A 17,500-nucleotide genomic window follows, 5' to 3' on the forward strand; every position below is an offset into this window, starting at 1 on the left:
CTCCTACACGTACACATGCCCTACATCCTCGATGAAAACTTTTCACTGCTTCTAACAACTTGCCTCCCACACCATATATTCTTAATACCTTCCACAGAGTATCTCTATCAACTCTATCATATGCTTTCTCCAGATCCATTAATGCTACATACAAATCCATTTGCTTTTCTATGTATTTCTCACGTACATTCTTCAAAGCAAACACCTGATCCACACATCCTCTACTACTTCTGAAACCACACTGCTCCTCCCCAATCTGATGCTCTGTACATGCCTTCAAATTCTCAATCAATACCCTCCCTTATAATTTACCAGGAATACTCAACAAATTTATACCTTTGTAATTTGAGCACTCACTCTTATCACCATTCCCTTTGTACAATGGCACTATGCACCCATTCCGCTAATCCTCAGGCACCTCACCATGATTCATACATATATTAAATACCCTTACCAACCAGTCAATAATACAGTCACCCCCTTTTTTGATTAATTCCACTGCAATACCATCCAAACCTGCTGCCTTGCCGGATTTCATCTTCCGCAAAGGTTTTACTACCTCTTCTCTGTTTGCCAAATCATTTTCCCTAACCCTCTCATTTTGCACACCACCTCGACCAAAACACCCTAAATCTGCCACTCTATCATCAAAAACATTCAACAAAACCTTCAAAATACTCACTCCATCTCCTTCTCACATCACCACTACTTGTTATCACCTCCCCATTTGCGCCCAACACTGAAGTTACCATTTCCTCCCTTGTCTTACGCACTTTATTTACCTCCTTCCAGAACATCTTTTTATTCTCCCTAAAATATAATGATACTCTCTAACCTCAACTCTCATTTGCCCTCTTTTTCACCTCTTGCACCTTTCTCTTGACCATCTGTCTCTTTCTTTTATACATCTCCCACTCAATTGCATTTTTCCCCAGCAAAAATCGTCCAAATGCCTCTCTCTTCTCTTTCACTAATAATCTTACTTCTTCATCCCACCAATCACTACCCTTTCTAATCAACCCACCTCCCACTCTTCTCATGCCACAAGCATCTTTTGCGAAATCCATCACTGATTCCCTAAATACATCCCATTCCTCCCCCACTCCCCTTACTTCCATTGTTCTCACCTTTTTCCATTCTCTGCTCAGTCTCTCCTGGTACTTACTCACACAAGTCTCCTTCCCAAGCTCACTTACTCGCACCACCCTTTTCACTCTAACATTCACTCTTCTTTTCTGAAAACCCATACAAATCTTCACCTTAGCCTCCACAAGATAATGATCAGACATCCCTCCAGTTGCACCTCTCAGCACATTAACATCTAAACGTCTCTCTTTCGCGCGCTTGTCTATTAACAAGTAATCCAACAACGCTCTCTGGCCATCTCTCCTACTTTCATACTTATACTTATGTATATCTCGCTTTTTAAACCAGGTATTCCCAATCACCAGTCCTTTTTCAGCACATAAATCTACAAGCTCTTCACCATTTCCATTTACAACACTGAACACCACGTGTATACCAATTATTCCCTGAACTGCCACATTACTCACCATTGCATTCAAATCACCATCACTATAATCCTGTCTCGTGCATCAAAACCACTAACACACTCATTCAGCTGCTCCCAAAACACTTGCCTCTCATGATCTTTCTTCTCATGCCCAGGTGCAAATGCACCAATAATCACTCATCTCTCTCCATCAACTTTCAGTTTTACCCATATTAATCGAGAATTTACTTTCTTACATTCTATCACATACTCCCACAACTCCTGTTTCAGGAGTACTGCCGCTCCTTCCCTTGCTCTTGTCCTCTCACTAACCCCTGACTTTACTCCCAAGAAATTCCCAAACCACTCTTCCACTTTACCCTTGAGCTTCGTTTCACTACATATATATATATATATATATATATATATATATATATATATATATATATATATATATATATATATATATATATATATATATATATATATATATATATATATCTGGAGATAGGGGAGAAAGAATTCTTCACACGCATTCCTTGCGTGTCGTAGAAGGCGACTAAAGGGGACGGGAGCTGGGGGCTAGAAAACCTCCCCTCCTTGTATTTTAACTTTCTAAAAGGGGAAACAGATGAAGGAGTCACGCAGGGAGTGCTCATCCTGCTCTTAGGCTCAGATTGGGGTGTCTAAATGTGTGTGGATGTAACCAAGATGAGATAAAAGGAAAGATAGGTAGTATGTTTGTGGAAAGGAACCTTGATGTTTTGGCTTTGAGTGAAACGAAGATCAAGGGTAAAGGGGAAGAGTGGTTTGGGAATGTCTTGGGAGTAAAGTCAGGGGTTAGTGAGAGGACAAGATCAAGGGAAGGAGTAGCACTGCTCCAGAAATGGGAGTGGTGGGATTGTGTGATAGAGTGTAAGAAAGTTAACTCTAGATTGATAAAGGTAACATTGAAAGTTGATGGAGAGAGATGGGTGATTATTGGTGCATTTGCACCTGGGCATGAGAAGAAAGATCATGAGAGGCAAGTGTTTTGGTAGCAGCTCAATGAGGGTGTCAGTAGTTTTGATGCACGAGACCGGGTTATAGTTATGAGGGATTTCAATGCAAAGGTGAGTAACGTGGCAGTTGAGGGAATAATTTGTATACATGGGGTGTTCAGTGTTGTAAATGAAAATGGTGAAGAGATTGTAGATTTATGTGCTGAAAAAGGACCGGTGATTGGGAATACCTGGTTTAAAAAGAGAGATATACATAAGTATTCGAATGTAAGTAGGAGAGATGTCCAGAGAGCGTTATTAGGCTCCGTATTAATTGACAGGCGCGCGAAAGAGACTTTTTGATGTTTATATGCTGAGATATACAACTGGAGGGATGTTTGATCATTATTTTATGGAGGCGAAGGTGAAGATTTGTAGAGGTTTTCAGAAAAGAAGAGAGAATGTTGGGGTGAAGAGAGTGGTAAGAGTAAGTGAGCTTGGGAAGGAGACTTGTGTGAGGAAGCAAAAGGAGAGAATGGATACAGAATGGAAACAGGTAAAAACAATGGAGGTAAGGGAAGTGGGAATGGAATGGGATGTATTTAGGGAAGCAGTGATTGCTTGTGCAAAAGATGCTTGTGGCATGAGAAGCGTGGGAGGTGGGAAGATTAGAAAAGGTAGTAAGTGGTGAGATGAAGAAGTATGAATATTAGTGAAAGAGAAGAGAGAGGCATTTGGACGATTTTTTGCCGGGGAATAAGGCAAATGACTGGGAGAAATATAAGAGAAAGAGGCAGTAGGTCAAGAGAAAGGTGCAAGAGGTGAAAAAGCGGGCAAATGACAGTTGGAGTGAGAGAGCATTATCAAATTTAAGGGAGAAAAAAAAATGTTTTGGAAGAAGGTAAATAAAGTGCGCAAGACAAGGGAACAAATGGGAACTTCATTGAAGGGGGCTAATGGGGAGGTGATAACAAGTAGCGGTGATGTGAGAAGGATATGGAGTGAGTATTTTGAATGTTTGTTGAATGTGTTTGAAGATAGAGTGGCAGATATAGGGTGTTTTGGTCGAGGTGGTGCGCAAAGTGAGAGGCTTGGGGAAAATTATTTCGTAAACAGCGAAGAGGTAGTAAAAGCTTTGCGGAAGATGAAAGCCGGCAAGGCAGCGGGTTTGGAGGTTATTGCCGTGGAATTTATCTAAAAAGGGGGTGACTGTATTTTTGACTGGTTGGTAAGGTTATTTAATGTATGTATGATTCATGGTGAGGTGCCTGAGGATTGGCGGAATGCTTGCATAGTGCCATTCTACAAAGGCAAAGGGGATAAGTGTGAGTGCTCAATTACAGAGGTATAAGTCTGTTGAGTAGTCCTGGAAAATTATATGCGAGGGTATTGATTGAGAGGATGAAGGGATGTACAGAGCATCAGATTGAGGAAAAGCAGTGTGGTTTTAGAAATGGTAGAGGATGTGTGGATCAGGTGTTTGCTTTGAAGAATGTATGTGAGAAATACTTAGAAAAGCAAATGGATTTGTATGTCGCATTTATGGATCTGGAGAAGGCATATAATATAATTGATAGAGATGCTCTGTTGGAGGTATTAAGAATATATGGTGTAGGAGGCAAGTTGTTAGAAGCAGTGAAAAGTTTTTATCGAGCATGCAAGGCATGCATACGTGTAGGAAGATAGGAAAATGATTGGTTCTCAGTGAATGTAGGTTTTCGGCAGGGATTTCTGATGTCTCAATGGTTGTTTAATTTGTTTATGGATGGGGTTGTTAGGGAGGTGAATGCAAGAGTTTTGGAAAGAGGGGCAAGTATGCGGTCTGTTGTGGATGAAAGAGCTTGGGAAGTGTGTCAATTGTTGTTCGATAATGATAGAGCGCTGGTGGCTGATTCATATGAGAAACTGCAGAGGCTGGTGACTGAGTTTGGTAAAGTGTGTGAACGAAGAAAGTTGAGAGTAAATGTGAATAAGAATAAGGTTATTAGGTACGGTAGGGTTGAGGGTGAAGTCAATTGGTTGGTAAGTTTGAATGGAGAAAAACTGGAAGAAGTGAAGTGTTTTAGATATCTTGGAGTGAATCTGGCAGCGTATGGAACCATGGAAGCGGAAGTGAATCATAGGGTGGGGGAGGGGGCGAAAAACCTGGAAACCCTGAAGAATGTGTGGAAGTCGAGAACATTATCTCTGAAAGTAAAATGGGTATGTTTGAAGGAATTGTTGCTCCAACAATGTTGTATGGTTGTGAGGCGTGGGCTATGGATAGAGCTGCGCGCAGGAGGGAGGATGTACTGGAAATGAGATGTTTGAGGACAATATGTGGCGTGAGTTAGTTTGATCGAGTAAGAAATAATAAGTTAACAGAGATGTGTGGTAATCAAAAGAGTGGGGTTGACAGAGCAGAAGAGGGTGTTTTGAAATGGTGTGGTCACATGGAGAGAATGAGTGAGGAAAGATTGACCAAGAGGATGTATATGTCACAGGTGGAGGGAACGAGGAGATGTGGGGGACCAAATTGGAGGTGGAAAGATGGAGTGAAAAAGATTTTGAGTGATCGGGGCCTGAAAATGCAGAAGGGTGAAAGGTGTGCAAGGAATAGAGTTAATTGGAACGATGTGGTATACCGGTGTCGACGTGCTGTTAATGGATTGAACCAGGGCATGTGCAGCGTTTGGGTAAACCATGGAAAGTTCTGTGTGGCCTGGATATAGAGAGGGAGCTGTGGTTTCTGTGCATTATTATATGACAGCTAGAGACTGAGTGTGAACGAATGGGGCCTTTATTGTCTTTTCCTAGCGCTACCTCGCACACATGAGGGGGGAGGGGGTTGTTATTCCATGTGTGGCGAGGTGGCGATAGGAATGAATAAAGGCAGACTCTATGAATTATGTAAATGTGTATGTATGTATATGTCTGTATGTGTATGTATATGTATACTTTGAGATGTATAGGTATGTATATATGCGTGTGTGGACGTGTATGTATATACATGTGCATGTGGATGTGTTGGGCCATTTTTTCGTCTCTTTCCTTGTGCTACCTCGCTAACGCGGGATGTAGCGACAAAGCAAAACAAATCAATATAAAATAAGTATATATATATATATATATATATATATATATATATATATATATATATATATATATATATATATATATATATATATATATATATATATATATATATATATATATATATACATATATATATATATATATATATATATTATATATATATATATATATATATATATATATATATATATATATATATATATATATATATATATATATATATATATATATATATATATTTATATATATATATACATATGTATATTTTTTCTTTCTTTCTTTCAAACTATTCGCCATTTCCCTCGTTAGCGAGGTAGCGTTAAGAACAGAGGACTGGGCCTTGGAGGGAATATCCTCACCTGGCCCCCTTCTCTGTTCCTTGTTTTGGAAAATTTAAAAAAAAACGAGAGGGGAAGATTTCCAGCCCCCCGCTCCCTCCCCTTTTAGTCGCCTTCTACGACACGCAGGGAATACGTGGGAAGTATTCTTTCTCCCCTATCCCCAGGGATAACATATGTATATATATATATTTTTTTTTTCTTTGTCGCTGTCTCCCGCGTTTGCGAGGTAGCGCAAGGAAACAGACGAAAGAAATGGTTCAACCCACCCCCATACACATGTATATACACACGTCCACACACGCAAATATACATACCTACACAGCTTTCCATGGTTTACCCCAGACGCTTCACATGCCTTGATTCGATCCACTGACAGCACGTCAACCCCGGTATACCACATCGCTCCAATTCACTCCATTCCTTGCCCTCCTTTCACCCTCCTGCATATTCAGGCCCCGATCACACAAAATCTTTTTCACTCCATCTTTCCACCTCCAATTTGGTCTCCCTCTTCTACTCGTTCCCTCCACCTCCGACACATATATCCTCTTGGTCAATCTTTCCTCACTTATTCTCTCCATGTGCCCGAACCATTTCAAAACACCCTCTTCTGCTCTCTCAACCACGCTCTTTTTATTTCCACACATCTCTCTTACCCTTACGTTACTTACTCGATCAAACCACCTCACACCACATATTGTCCTCAAACATCTCATTTCCAGCACATCCATCCTCCTGCGCACAACTCTATCCATAGCCCACGTCTCGCAACCATACAACATTGTTGGAACCACTATTCCTTCAAACATACCCATCTTTGCTTTCCGAGATAATGTTCTCGACTTCCACACATTCTTCAAGGCTCCCAGAATTTTCGCCCCCTCCCCCACCCTATGATCCACTTCCGCTTCCTTGGTTCCATCCGCTGCCAGATCCACTCCCAGATATCTAAAACACTTCACTTCCTCCAGTTTTTCTCCATTCAAACTCACCTCCCAATTGACTTGACCCTCAACCCTACTGTACCTAATAACCTTGCTCTTATTCACATTTACTATTAACTTTCTTCTTTCACACACTTTACCAAACTCAGTCACCAGCTTCTGCAGTTTCTCACATGAATCAGCCACCAGCGCTGTATCATCAGCGAACAACAACTGACTCACTTCCCAAGCTCTCTCATCCCCAACAGACTTCATACTTGCCCCTCTTTCCAAAACTCTTGCATTCACCTCCCTAACAACCCCATCCATAAACAAATTAAACAACCATGGAGACATCACACACCCCTGCCGCAAACCTACATTCACTGAGAACCAATCACTTTCCTCTCTTCCTACACGTACACATGCCTTACATTCTCGATAAAAACTTTTCACTGCTTCTATATATATATATATATATATATATATATATATATATATATATATATATATATATATATATATATATATATATATATATATATATATATATATATATATATGTATATATATATATATATATATATATATATCTTTTTCTTTCTTTCATACTATTCGCCATTTCCCGCATTAGCGAGGTAGCGTTAAGAACAGAGGACTGGGCCTTTGAGGGATTATCCTCACTTGGCCAACTTCTCTGTTCCTTCTTTTGGAAAATTAAAAAAAAAAAAAAAAAAAATGAGAGGGGAGGATTTCCAGCCACCCGCTCCCTTCCCTTTTAGTCGCCTTTTACGACACGCAGGGAATACGTGGGAAGTATTCTTTCTCCCCTATCCCCAGGGATAATATATATATATATATATATATATATATATACTTTTAGATTGCATGATCCATAGACAAGGAAACAAGTTTAAGTTTAGCATACACAGAAAACCCACCAATGTATGCTCATATATCCATTATTACTCATCTCAACACGACAGAGTTAGATTATCATAATTTCAATGTATGTTCCTAAGGGCATTACGTATTTGTAGTCCAGAGTTTATTGATGATGAGTTTGAGAAGATATATTGAATTGGAACTAAGTTAAAGTGCCCTACATCTTTCATTGGTGAATCCCTTAAGTTAGCAAAGAAATCATTTTGTAGAGTTGAGCCCAAACCCCCATTGACACCAAGAATCTTCTAGTTTTCCCTTTTAATAATAATTTCACTTTGCTTCCCATGTTGCTTAAATCCTTTAAGTAACTATTGCCTTTAGCAACAATAATACTATAAATAATATCTTAATTAGGAATTCACCAGAAAATTCTCTTGGTTTCATTTATAAAGTTCCTTGTGGAAACTGCGATAAATTTTATGTTGGTCAGACTGGTAAGGATCTTTCTGTTAGACTTAAGCAACATAAATACAGTAAAAGAACGGGACAAGAATCAAATGCCTTGTTTAATCATGTTAAAAACTATGATCATTTTATTGACTGGAGTAACGCCATCTCAGTTGTTAACTCTGACTCTATTACCAAGAGAAATATCATTGAATCTTCTATTATTAAATACTCAAAGAATTATAATCTTAATATTAGTGATGGTTTATAGAAATTATATAACTTTATTGTTGGTAAGATTTGTAAAATGATAAGTTTATGAACGCTCGTTGTATGTTTTGGACAATCACATGTTTACCAAATGGCGTCCTAGTTTCGTCTCTTCGATGTATATCAACTGACTTACATTTCTCTCTTGTGTCTCCCCTGATAATGTGATTATTACACGAAAGTGCATTTGGGAACTTTTCGTGTTTCATTCTCCTCGTGGACTTATAAGAATATATATATATATATATATATATATATATATAAATATATATATATATATATATATATATATATATATATATATATATATATATATATATATATATGTATGGTTGCGAGGCGTGGGCTATGGATAGAGTTTTGCGCAGGAAGGTGGATGTGCTGGAAATGAGATGTTTGAGGACAATGTGTGGTGTGAGGTGGTTTGATCGAGTAAGTAATGTAAGGGTAAGAGAGATGTGTGGAAATAAAAAGAGCGTGGTTGAGAGAGCAGAAGATGGTGTTTTGAAATGGTTTGGGCACATGGAGAGAATGAGTGAGGAAAGATTGACCAAGAGGATATATGTGTCGGAGGTGGAGGGAACAAGGAGAAGTTGGAGACCAAATTGGAGGTAGAAAGATATAGTGAATAATATTTTGAGTGATCGGGGCCTGAACATGCTGGAGGGTGAGAGGCGGGCAAGGATTAGAGTGAATTGGATCGATGTGGTATACCGGGGTTGACGTGCTGTCAGTGGATTGAATCAGGGCATGTGAAGCGTCTGGGGTAAACCATGGAAAGATGTGTGGGGCCTGGATGTGGAAAGGGAGCTGTGGTTTCGGGTATTATTGCATGACAGCCAGTGACTGAGTGTGAACGAATGGGGCCTTTGTTGTCTTTCCTAGCGCTACCTCGCACACATGAGGGGGGAGGGGGATGGTATTCCATGTGTGGCGCGGTGGCGGTGGGAATGAGTAAAGACAGACAGTTTGAATTGTGTGCATGGGTATATATGTATGTGTCTGTGTGCGTATATATATATGTACATTGAGATGTATAGGTATGTATATTTGCGTGTGTGGACGCGTATGTATATACATGTGTATGGGGGTGGGTTGGGCCATTTCTTTCGTCTGTTTCCTTGCGCTACCTCGCAAACGCGGGAGAGACCGACAAAGCAAAATAGAATAAATAAATATATAAATATATATATAAATACATATATATATATATATATATATATATCATACAAACCTCCAACAGCCAGGATCGAACCTGCGACACTTTGTGCAAGAGGCAGGCATGTTAACCGCTAGGCTAAGGGACTGTATAATAGGAAACAACTATTCCAAATACTAAGTACTCGAATACCCTTCGTCTCACTATGGTGAGCAACGGGGTTTATCGGTTGTTTCCGAATAGAACACATAGCCAGCTGATAGCGTTTTACCGAACCTGACTGTACAACGCGGAGTTATATGAATAAGAATAAAGTGTATATGAACGCGCACCTTTATAGAACATACAAACCTCCAACAGCCAGGAGGTTTGTATGTTCTATGAAGGTGCACGTTCATAAACACTTTATTCGTATTCATATAACTCCGCGTTGTACAGTCAGGTTCGGTAAAACGCTATCAGCTGGCTATGTGTTCTGTTCGGAAACAACCGATAGACCCCGTTGCTCACCATTGTGACACGAAGGGTATTCGAGTACTTAGTATTTCGAATAGTTGTTTCCTATTATACAGTCCCTTAGCCTAGCGGTTAGCATGCCTGCCTTTTGCACAAGGGGTCCCAGGTTCGATCCTGGCTGTTGGAGGTTTGTATGTTCTATGAAGGTGCGCGTTCATATACACTTTATTCGTTATATATATATATATATATATATATATATATATATATATATATATATATATATATATATATATATATATATATATATATATATATATATATATATATATTTGCCCTTTTTTTTCACCTCTTGCACCTTTCTCTTGACCTCCTGTCTCTTTCTTTTATACATCTCCCACTCAATTGCATTTTTTCCCTGCAAAAATCGTCCAAATGCCTCTCTCTTCTCTTTCACTAATACTCTTACTTCTTCATCCCACCACTCACTACCCTTTCCAATCAACCCACCTCCCACTCTTCTCATGCCACAAGCATCTTTTGCGCAATCCATCACTGATTCCCTAAATACATCCCAGTCCTCCCCCACTCCCCTTACTTCCATTGTTCTCACCTTTTTCCATTCTGTACTCAGTCTCTCCTGGTACTTCCTCACACAGGTCTCCTTCTCAAGCTCACTTACTCTCACCACCCTCTTCACCCCAACATTCACTCTTCTTTTCTGAAAACCCATACAAATCTTCACCTTAGCCTCCACAAGATAATGATCAGACATCCCTCCAGTTGCACCTCTCAGCACATTAACATCCAAAAGTCTCTCTTTTGCACGCCTGTCAATTAACACGTAATCCAATAACGCTCTCTGGCCATCTCTCCTACTTACATAAGTATACTTATGTATATCTCGCTTTTTAAACCAGGTATTCCCAATCATCAGTCCTTTTTCAGCACATAAATCTACAAGCTCTTCACCATTTCCATTTACAACACTGAACAAATGAGAGTTGGGGTGAGAGAGTATCATTAAATTTTAGGGAGAATAAAAAGATGTTCTGGAAGGAGGTAAATAAAGTGCGTAAGACAAGGGAGCAAATGGGAACTTCGGTGAAGGGCGCAAATGGGGAGGTGATAACAAGTAGTGGTGATGTGAGAAGGAGATGGAGTGAGTATTTTGAAGGTTTGTTGAATGTGTTTGATGATAGAGTGGCAGATATAGGGTGTTTTGGTCGAGGTGGTGTGCAAAGTGAGAGGGTTAGGGAAAATGATTTGGTAAACAAAGAAGAGGTAGTGAAAGCTTTGCGGAAGATGAAAGCCGGCAAGGCAGCAGGTTTGGATGGTATTGCAGTGGAATTTATTAAAAAAGGGGGTGACTGTATTGTTGACTGGTTGGTAAGGTTATTTAATGTATGTATGACTCATGGTGAGGTGCCTGAGGATTGGCGGAATGCGTGCATAGTGCCATTGTACAAAGGCAAAGGGGATAAGAGTGAGTGCTCAAATTACAGAGGTATAAGTTTGTTGAGTATTCCTGGTAAATTATATGGGAGGGTATTGATTGAGAGGGTGAAGGCATGTACAGAGCATCAGATTGGGGAAGAGCAGTGTGGTTTCAGAAGTGGTAGAGGATGTGTGGATCAGGTGTTTGCTTTAAAGAATGTATGTGAGAAATACTTAGAAAAGCAAATGGATTTGTATGTAGCATTTATGGATCTGGAGAAGGCATATGATAGAGTTGATAGAGATGCTCTGTGGAAGGTATTAAGAATATATGGTGTGGGAGGAAAGTTGTTAGAAGCAGTGAAAAGTTTTTATCGAGGATGTAAGGCATGTGTACGTGTAGGAAGAGAGGAAAGTGATTGGTTCTCAGTGAATGTAGGTTTGCGGCAGGGGTGTGTGATGTCTCCATGGTTGTTTAATTTGTTTATGGATGGGGTTGTTAGGGAGGTAAATGCAAGAGTTTTGGAAAGAGGGGCAAGTATGAAGTCTGTTGGGGATGAGAGAGCTTGGGAAGTGAGTCAGTTGTTGTTCGCTGATGATACAGCGCTGGTGGCTGATTCATGTGAGAAACTGCAGAAGCTGGTGACTGAGTTTGGAAAAGTGTGTGGAAGAAGAAAGTTAAGAGTAAATGTGAATAAGAGCAAGGTTATTAGGTACAGTAGGGTTGAGGGTCAAGTCAATTGGGAGGTGAGTTTGAATGGAGAAAAACTGGAGGAAGTGAAGTGTTTTAGATATCTGGGAGTGGATCTGGCAGCGGATGGAACCATGGAAGCGGAAGTGGATCATAGGGTGGGGGAGGGGGCGAAAATCCTGGGGGCCTTGAAGAATGTGTGGAAGTCGAGAACATTATCTCGGAAAGCAAAAATGGGTATGTTTGAAGGAATAGTGGTTCCAACAATGTTGTATGGTTGCGAGGCGTGGGCTATGGATAGAGTTGTGCGCAGGAGGATGGATGTGCTGGAAATGAGATTTTTGAGGACAATGTGTGGTGTGAGGTGGTTTGATCGAGTGAGTAACGTAAGGGTAAGAGAGATGTGTGGAAATAAAAAGAGCGTGGTTGAGAGAGCAGAAGAGGGTGTTTTGAAGTGGTTTGGGCACATGGAGAGGATGAGTGAGGAAAGATTGACCAAGAGGATATATGTGTCGGAGGTGGAGGGAACAAGGAGAAGAGGGAGACCAAATTGGAGGTGGAAAGATGGAGTGAAAAAGATTTTGTGTGATCGGGGCCTGAACTTGCAGGAGGTTGAAAGGAGGGCAAGGAATAGAGTGAATTGGAGCGATGTGGTATACCGGGGTTGACGTGCTGTCAGTGGATTGAAGCAAGGCATGTGAAGCGTCTGGGGTAAACCATGGAAAGCTGTGTAGGTATGTATATTTGCGTGTGTGGACGTATGTATATACATGTGTATAGGGGGGGGTTGGGCCATTTCTTTCGTCTGTTTCCTTGCGCTACCTCGCAAACGCGGGAGACAGCGACAAAGTATAATAAAAAAATATATAAAATATATATATATATATATATATATATATATATATATATATATATATATATATATATATATATATATATTTTTTTTTTTTCTTTTTGCTTTGTCGCTGTCTCCCGCGTTTGCGAGGTAGCGCAAGGAAACAGACGAAAGAAATGGCTATACCCACCCCCATACACATGTATATACATACGTCCACACAAGCAAATATAAATACCTACACAGCTTTCCATGGTTTACCCCAGACGCTTCACATGCCCTGATTCAATCCACTTACAGCACGTCAACACCGGTATACCACATCGCTCCAATTCACTCTATTCCTTGCCCTCCTTTCACCCTCCTGCATGTTCAGGCCCCGATCACACAAAATCTTTTTCACTCCATCTTTCCACCTCCAATTTGGTCTCCCTCTTCTCCTCGTTCCCTCCACCTCCGACAAATATATCCTCTTGGTCAATCTTTCCTCACTCATTCTCTCCATGTGCCCAAACCATTTCAAAACACCCTCTTCTGCTCTCTCAACCACGCTCTTTTTATTTCCACACATCTCTCTTACCCTTACGTTACTTACTCGATCAAACCACCTCACACCACACATTGTCCTCAAACATCTCATTTCCAGCACATCCATCCTCCTGCGCACCACTCTATCCATAGCCCACGCCTCGCAACCATACAACATTGTTGGAACCACTATTCCTTCAAACATACCCATTTTTGCTTTCCGAGATAATGTTCTCGAATTCCACACATTCTTCAAGGCTCCCAGAACTTTCGCCCCCTCCCCCATCCTAGGATCCACTTCCGCTTCCATGGTTCCATCCGCTGCCAGATCCACTCCCAGATATCTAAAACACTTTACTTCCTCCAGTTTTTCTCCATTCAAACTCACCTCCCAGTTGACTTGACCCTCAAACCTACTGTACCTAATAACCTTACTCTTATTCACATTTACTCTTAACTTTCTTCTTTCACACACTTTACCAAACTTAGTCACCAGCTTCTGCAGTTTCTCACATGAATCAGCCACCAGCGCTGTATCATTAGCGAACAACAACTGACTCACGTCCCAAGCTCTCTCATCCCCAACAGACTTCATACTTGCCCCTCTTTCCAAAACTCTTGCATTCATCTCCCTAACAACCACATCCATAAAGAAATTAAACATATATGTATATATATATATATATATATATATATATATATATATATATATATATATATATATATATATATATATATATATATATATATATATATATATATATATATATACATATATATATATATATATATATATATATATATATATATATATATATATATATATATATATATATATATATATATATATATATATATATTTTTTTTTTTTTTTTTTTTTTTGCTTTGTCGCTGTCTCCCGCGTTTGCGAGGTAGCGCAAGGAAACAGACGAAAGAAATGGCCCAACCCACCCCCATACACATGTATATACATACGTCCACACACGCAAAATATACATACCTACACAGCTTTCCATGGTTTACCCCAGACGCTTCACATGCCCTGATTCAATCCACTGACAGCACGTCAACCCCGGTATACCACATCGCTCCAATTCACTCTATTCCTTGCCCTCCTTTCACCCTCCTGCATGTTCAGGCCCCGATCACACAAAATCTTTTTCACTCCATCTTTCCACCTCCAATTTGGTCTCCCTCTTCTCCTCGTTCCCTCCACCTCCGACACATATATCCTCTTGGTCAATCTTTCCTCACTCATTCTCTCCATGTGCCCAAACCATTTCAAAACACCCTCTTCTGCTCTCTCAACCACGCTCTTTTTATTTCCACACATCTCTCTTACCCTTACGTTACTTACTCGATCAAACCACCTCACACCACACATTGTCCTCAAACATCTCATTTCCAGCACATCCATCCTCCTGCGCACAACTCTATCCATAGCCCACGCCTCGCAACCATACAACATTGTTGGAACCACTATTCCTTCAAACATACCCATTTTTGCTTTCCGAGATAATGTTCTCGACTTCCACACATTCTTCAAGGCTACCAGAATTTTCGCCCCCTCCCCCACCCTATGATCCACTTCCGCTTCCATGGTTCCATCCGCTGCCAGATCCACTCCCAGATATCTAAAACACTTCACATCCTCCAGTTTTTCTCCATTCAAACTCACCTCCCAATTGACTTGACCCTCAACCCTACTGTACCTAATAACCTTGCTCTTATTCACATTTACTCTTAACTTTCTTCTTTCACACACTTTACCAAACTCAGTCACCAGCTTCTGCAGTTTCTCACATGAATCAGCCACCAGCGCTGTATCATCAGCGAACAACAACTGACTCACTTCCCAAGCTCTCTCATCCCCAACAGACTTCATACTTGCCCCTCTTTCCAAAACTCTTGCATTCACCTCCCTAACAACCCCATCCATAAACAAATTAAACAACCATGGAGACATCACACACCCCTGCCGCAAACCTACATTCACTGAGAACCAATCACTTTCCTCTCTTCCTACACGTACACATGCCTTACATCCTCGATAAAAACTTTTCACTGCTTCTAACAACTTGCCTCCCACACCATATATTCTTAATACCTTCCACAGAGCATCTCTATCAACTCTATCATATGCCTTCTCCAGATCCATAAATGCTACATACAAATCCATTTGCTTTTCTAAGTATTTCTCACGTACATTCTTCAAAGCAAACACCTGATCCACACATCCTCTACCACTTCTGAAACCACACTGCTCTTCCCCAATCTGATGCTCTGTACATGCCTTCACCCTCTCAATCAATACCCTCCCATATAATTTACCAGGAATACTCAGCAGACTTATACCTCTGTAATTTGAGCACTCACTCTTATCCCCTTTGCCTTTGTACAATGGCACTATGCACGCATTCCGCCAATCCTCAGGCACCTCACCGTGAGTCATACATACATTAAATAACCTTACCAACCAGTCAACAATACAGTCACCCCCTTTTTTAATAAATTCCCCTGCAATACCATCCAAACCTGCTGCCTTGCCGGCTTTCATCTTTCGCAAAGCTTTTACTACCTGTTCTCTGTTTACTAAATCATTTTCCCTAACCCTCTCACTTTGCACACCACCTCGACCAAAACACCCTATATCTGCCACTCTATCATCAAACGCATTCAACAAACCTTCAAATACTCACTCCATCTCCTTCTCACATCAATATATATATATATTAATATATATATATATATATATATATATATATATATATAATATATAATATATATATATATATATATATCCCTTGGAATAGTGGAGAAACAATACTCCCCACGCATTCCTCACGTGTCATAGAAGGCGACATAAAGGGAAGGGAGTGGGGGGCTAGAAACCGTCCCCTCCTTCTATTTTAATTTCCTAAAAGTGGAAACAGGAGAAGGAGTCACGCGGGGAGTGCTCATGCTCCTCGAAGGCTCAGATTCGGGTGTCTAAATGTGTGTTGGATGCAACGAAGATGAGAATAAAGGAGAGATAGGTAGTATGTTTGAGGAAAGGAACTTGGATGTTCTGGCTCTGAGTGAAAGAAAGTTCATGGTAAAGGGAAGTGTGCTTTGGGAATGTCTTGGGGGTAAAGTCAAGGGTTAGTGAGAGGACAAGAGCAAGGGAAGAGTAGCAGTACTCCTGAAACAGAAGTGGTGGGAGTATGTGATAGAGTGTAAGAAAGTAAACTCTAGATTAATATGGGAAGGACTGAAAGCGGATGGAGAGAGGTGGGTGATTATTGGTGCATATGCACCTGGGCATGAGAAGAAAGATAATGATAGGCGTGTGTTTTGGGGACAGCTGAGTGAGTATGTTAGTAGTCTTGATGCACGAATTATAGTGTTCGGTGATTTGAATGCAAACGTGAGAAATGTGGCAAGGGAAGGAATAATTGGTGTACTTTGGATGTTTATTGTTGTTAATGGAAATGGTGAAGAGGTTGTAGATTCATGTGCTGAAAATCGACTGGTGATTGGGAATACCTGGTTCAAAAAGGGATATATACATAAGTAAACTTATGTAAGCAGTAGAGATGGCCAGAGAGCGTTATTGGATTACGTATTAATTGATAAGCGCGCAAAAGAGAGACTTTTGGATATTAACGTGCTCAGAGGTGCAACTGCAGGGATATCTGATAATTATCTTGTGGAGACGAATGTGAAGATTGGCAGAGGTTTTCAGAAAAGAATAGAGAATGTTGGGGTGAAGAGAGTGGTGAGAGTAAGTGAGCTTGGGAAGGAGAATTGTGTGAGGAAGTACTAGGAGAGAGTGAGTACAGAATGGAAGAAGGTGAGAGCAAATGATATAATGAGAGTAGAGAGGAATAGAATGTATTCAGGGAAGCATGATGGCTTGCGCAAAAGTTGCTTGTGTCATGAGAAGCGTGGGAGATGGGCAAATTACAAAGTTTTGTGAGGGCGGTATGAAAGATAAAATTA

Source organism: Panulirus ornatus, chromosome 2 (assembly GCF_036320965.1).
Source record: "Panulirus ornatus isolate Po-2019 chromosome 2, ASM3632096v1, whole genome shotgun sequence".
NCBI classification, from domain to species: Eukaryota; Metazoa; Arthropoda; class Malacostraca; order Decapoda; family Palinuridae; genus Panulirus; species Panulirus ornatus.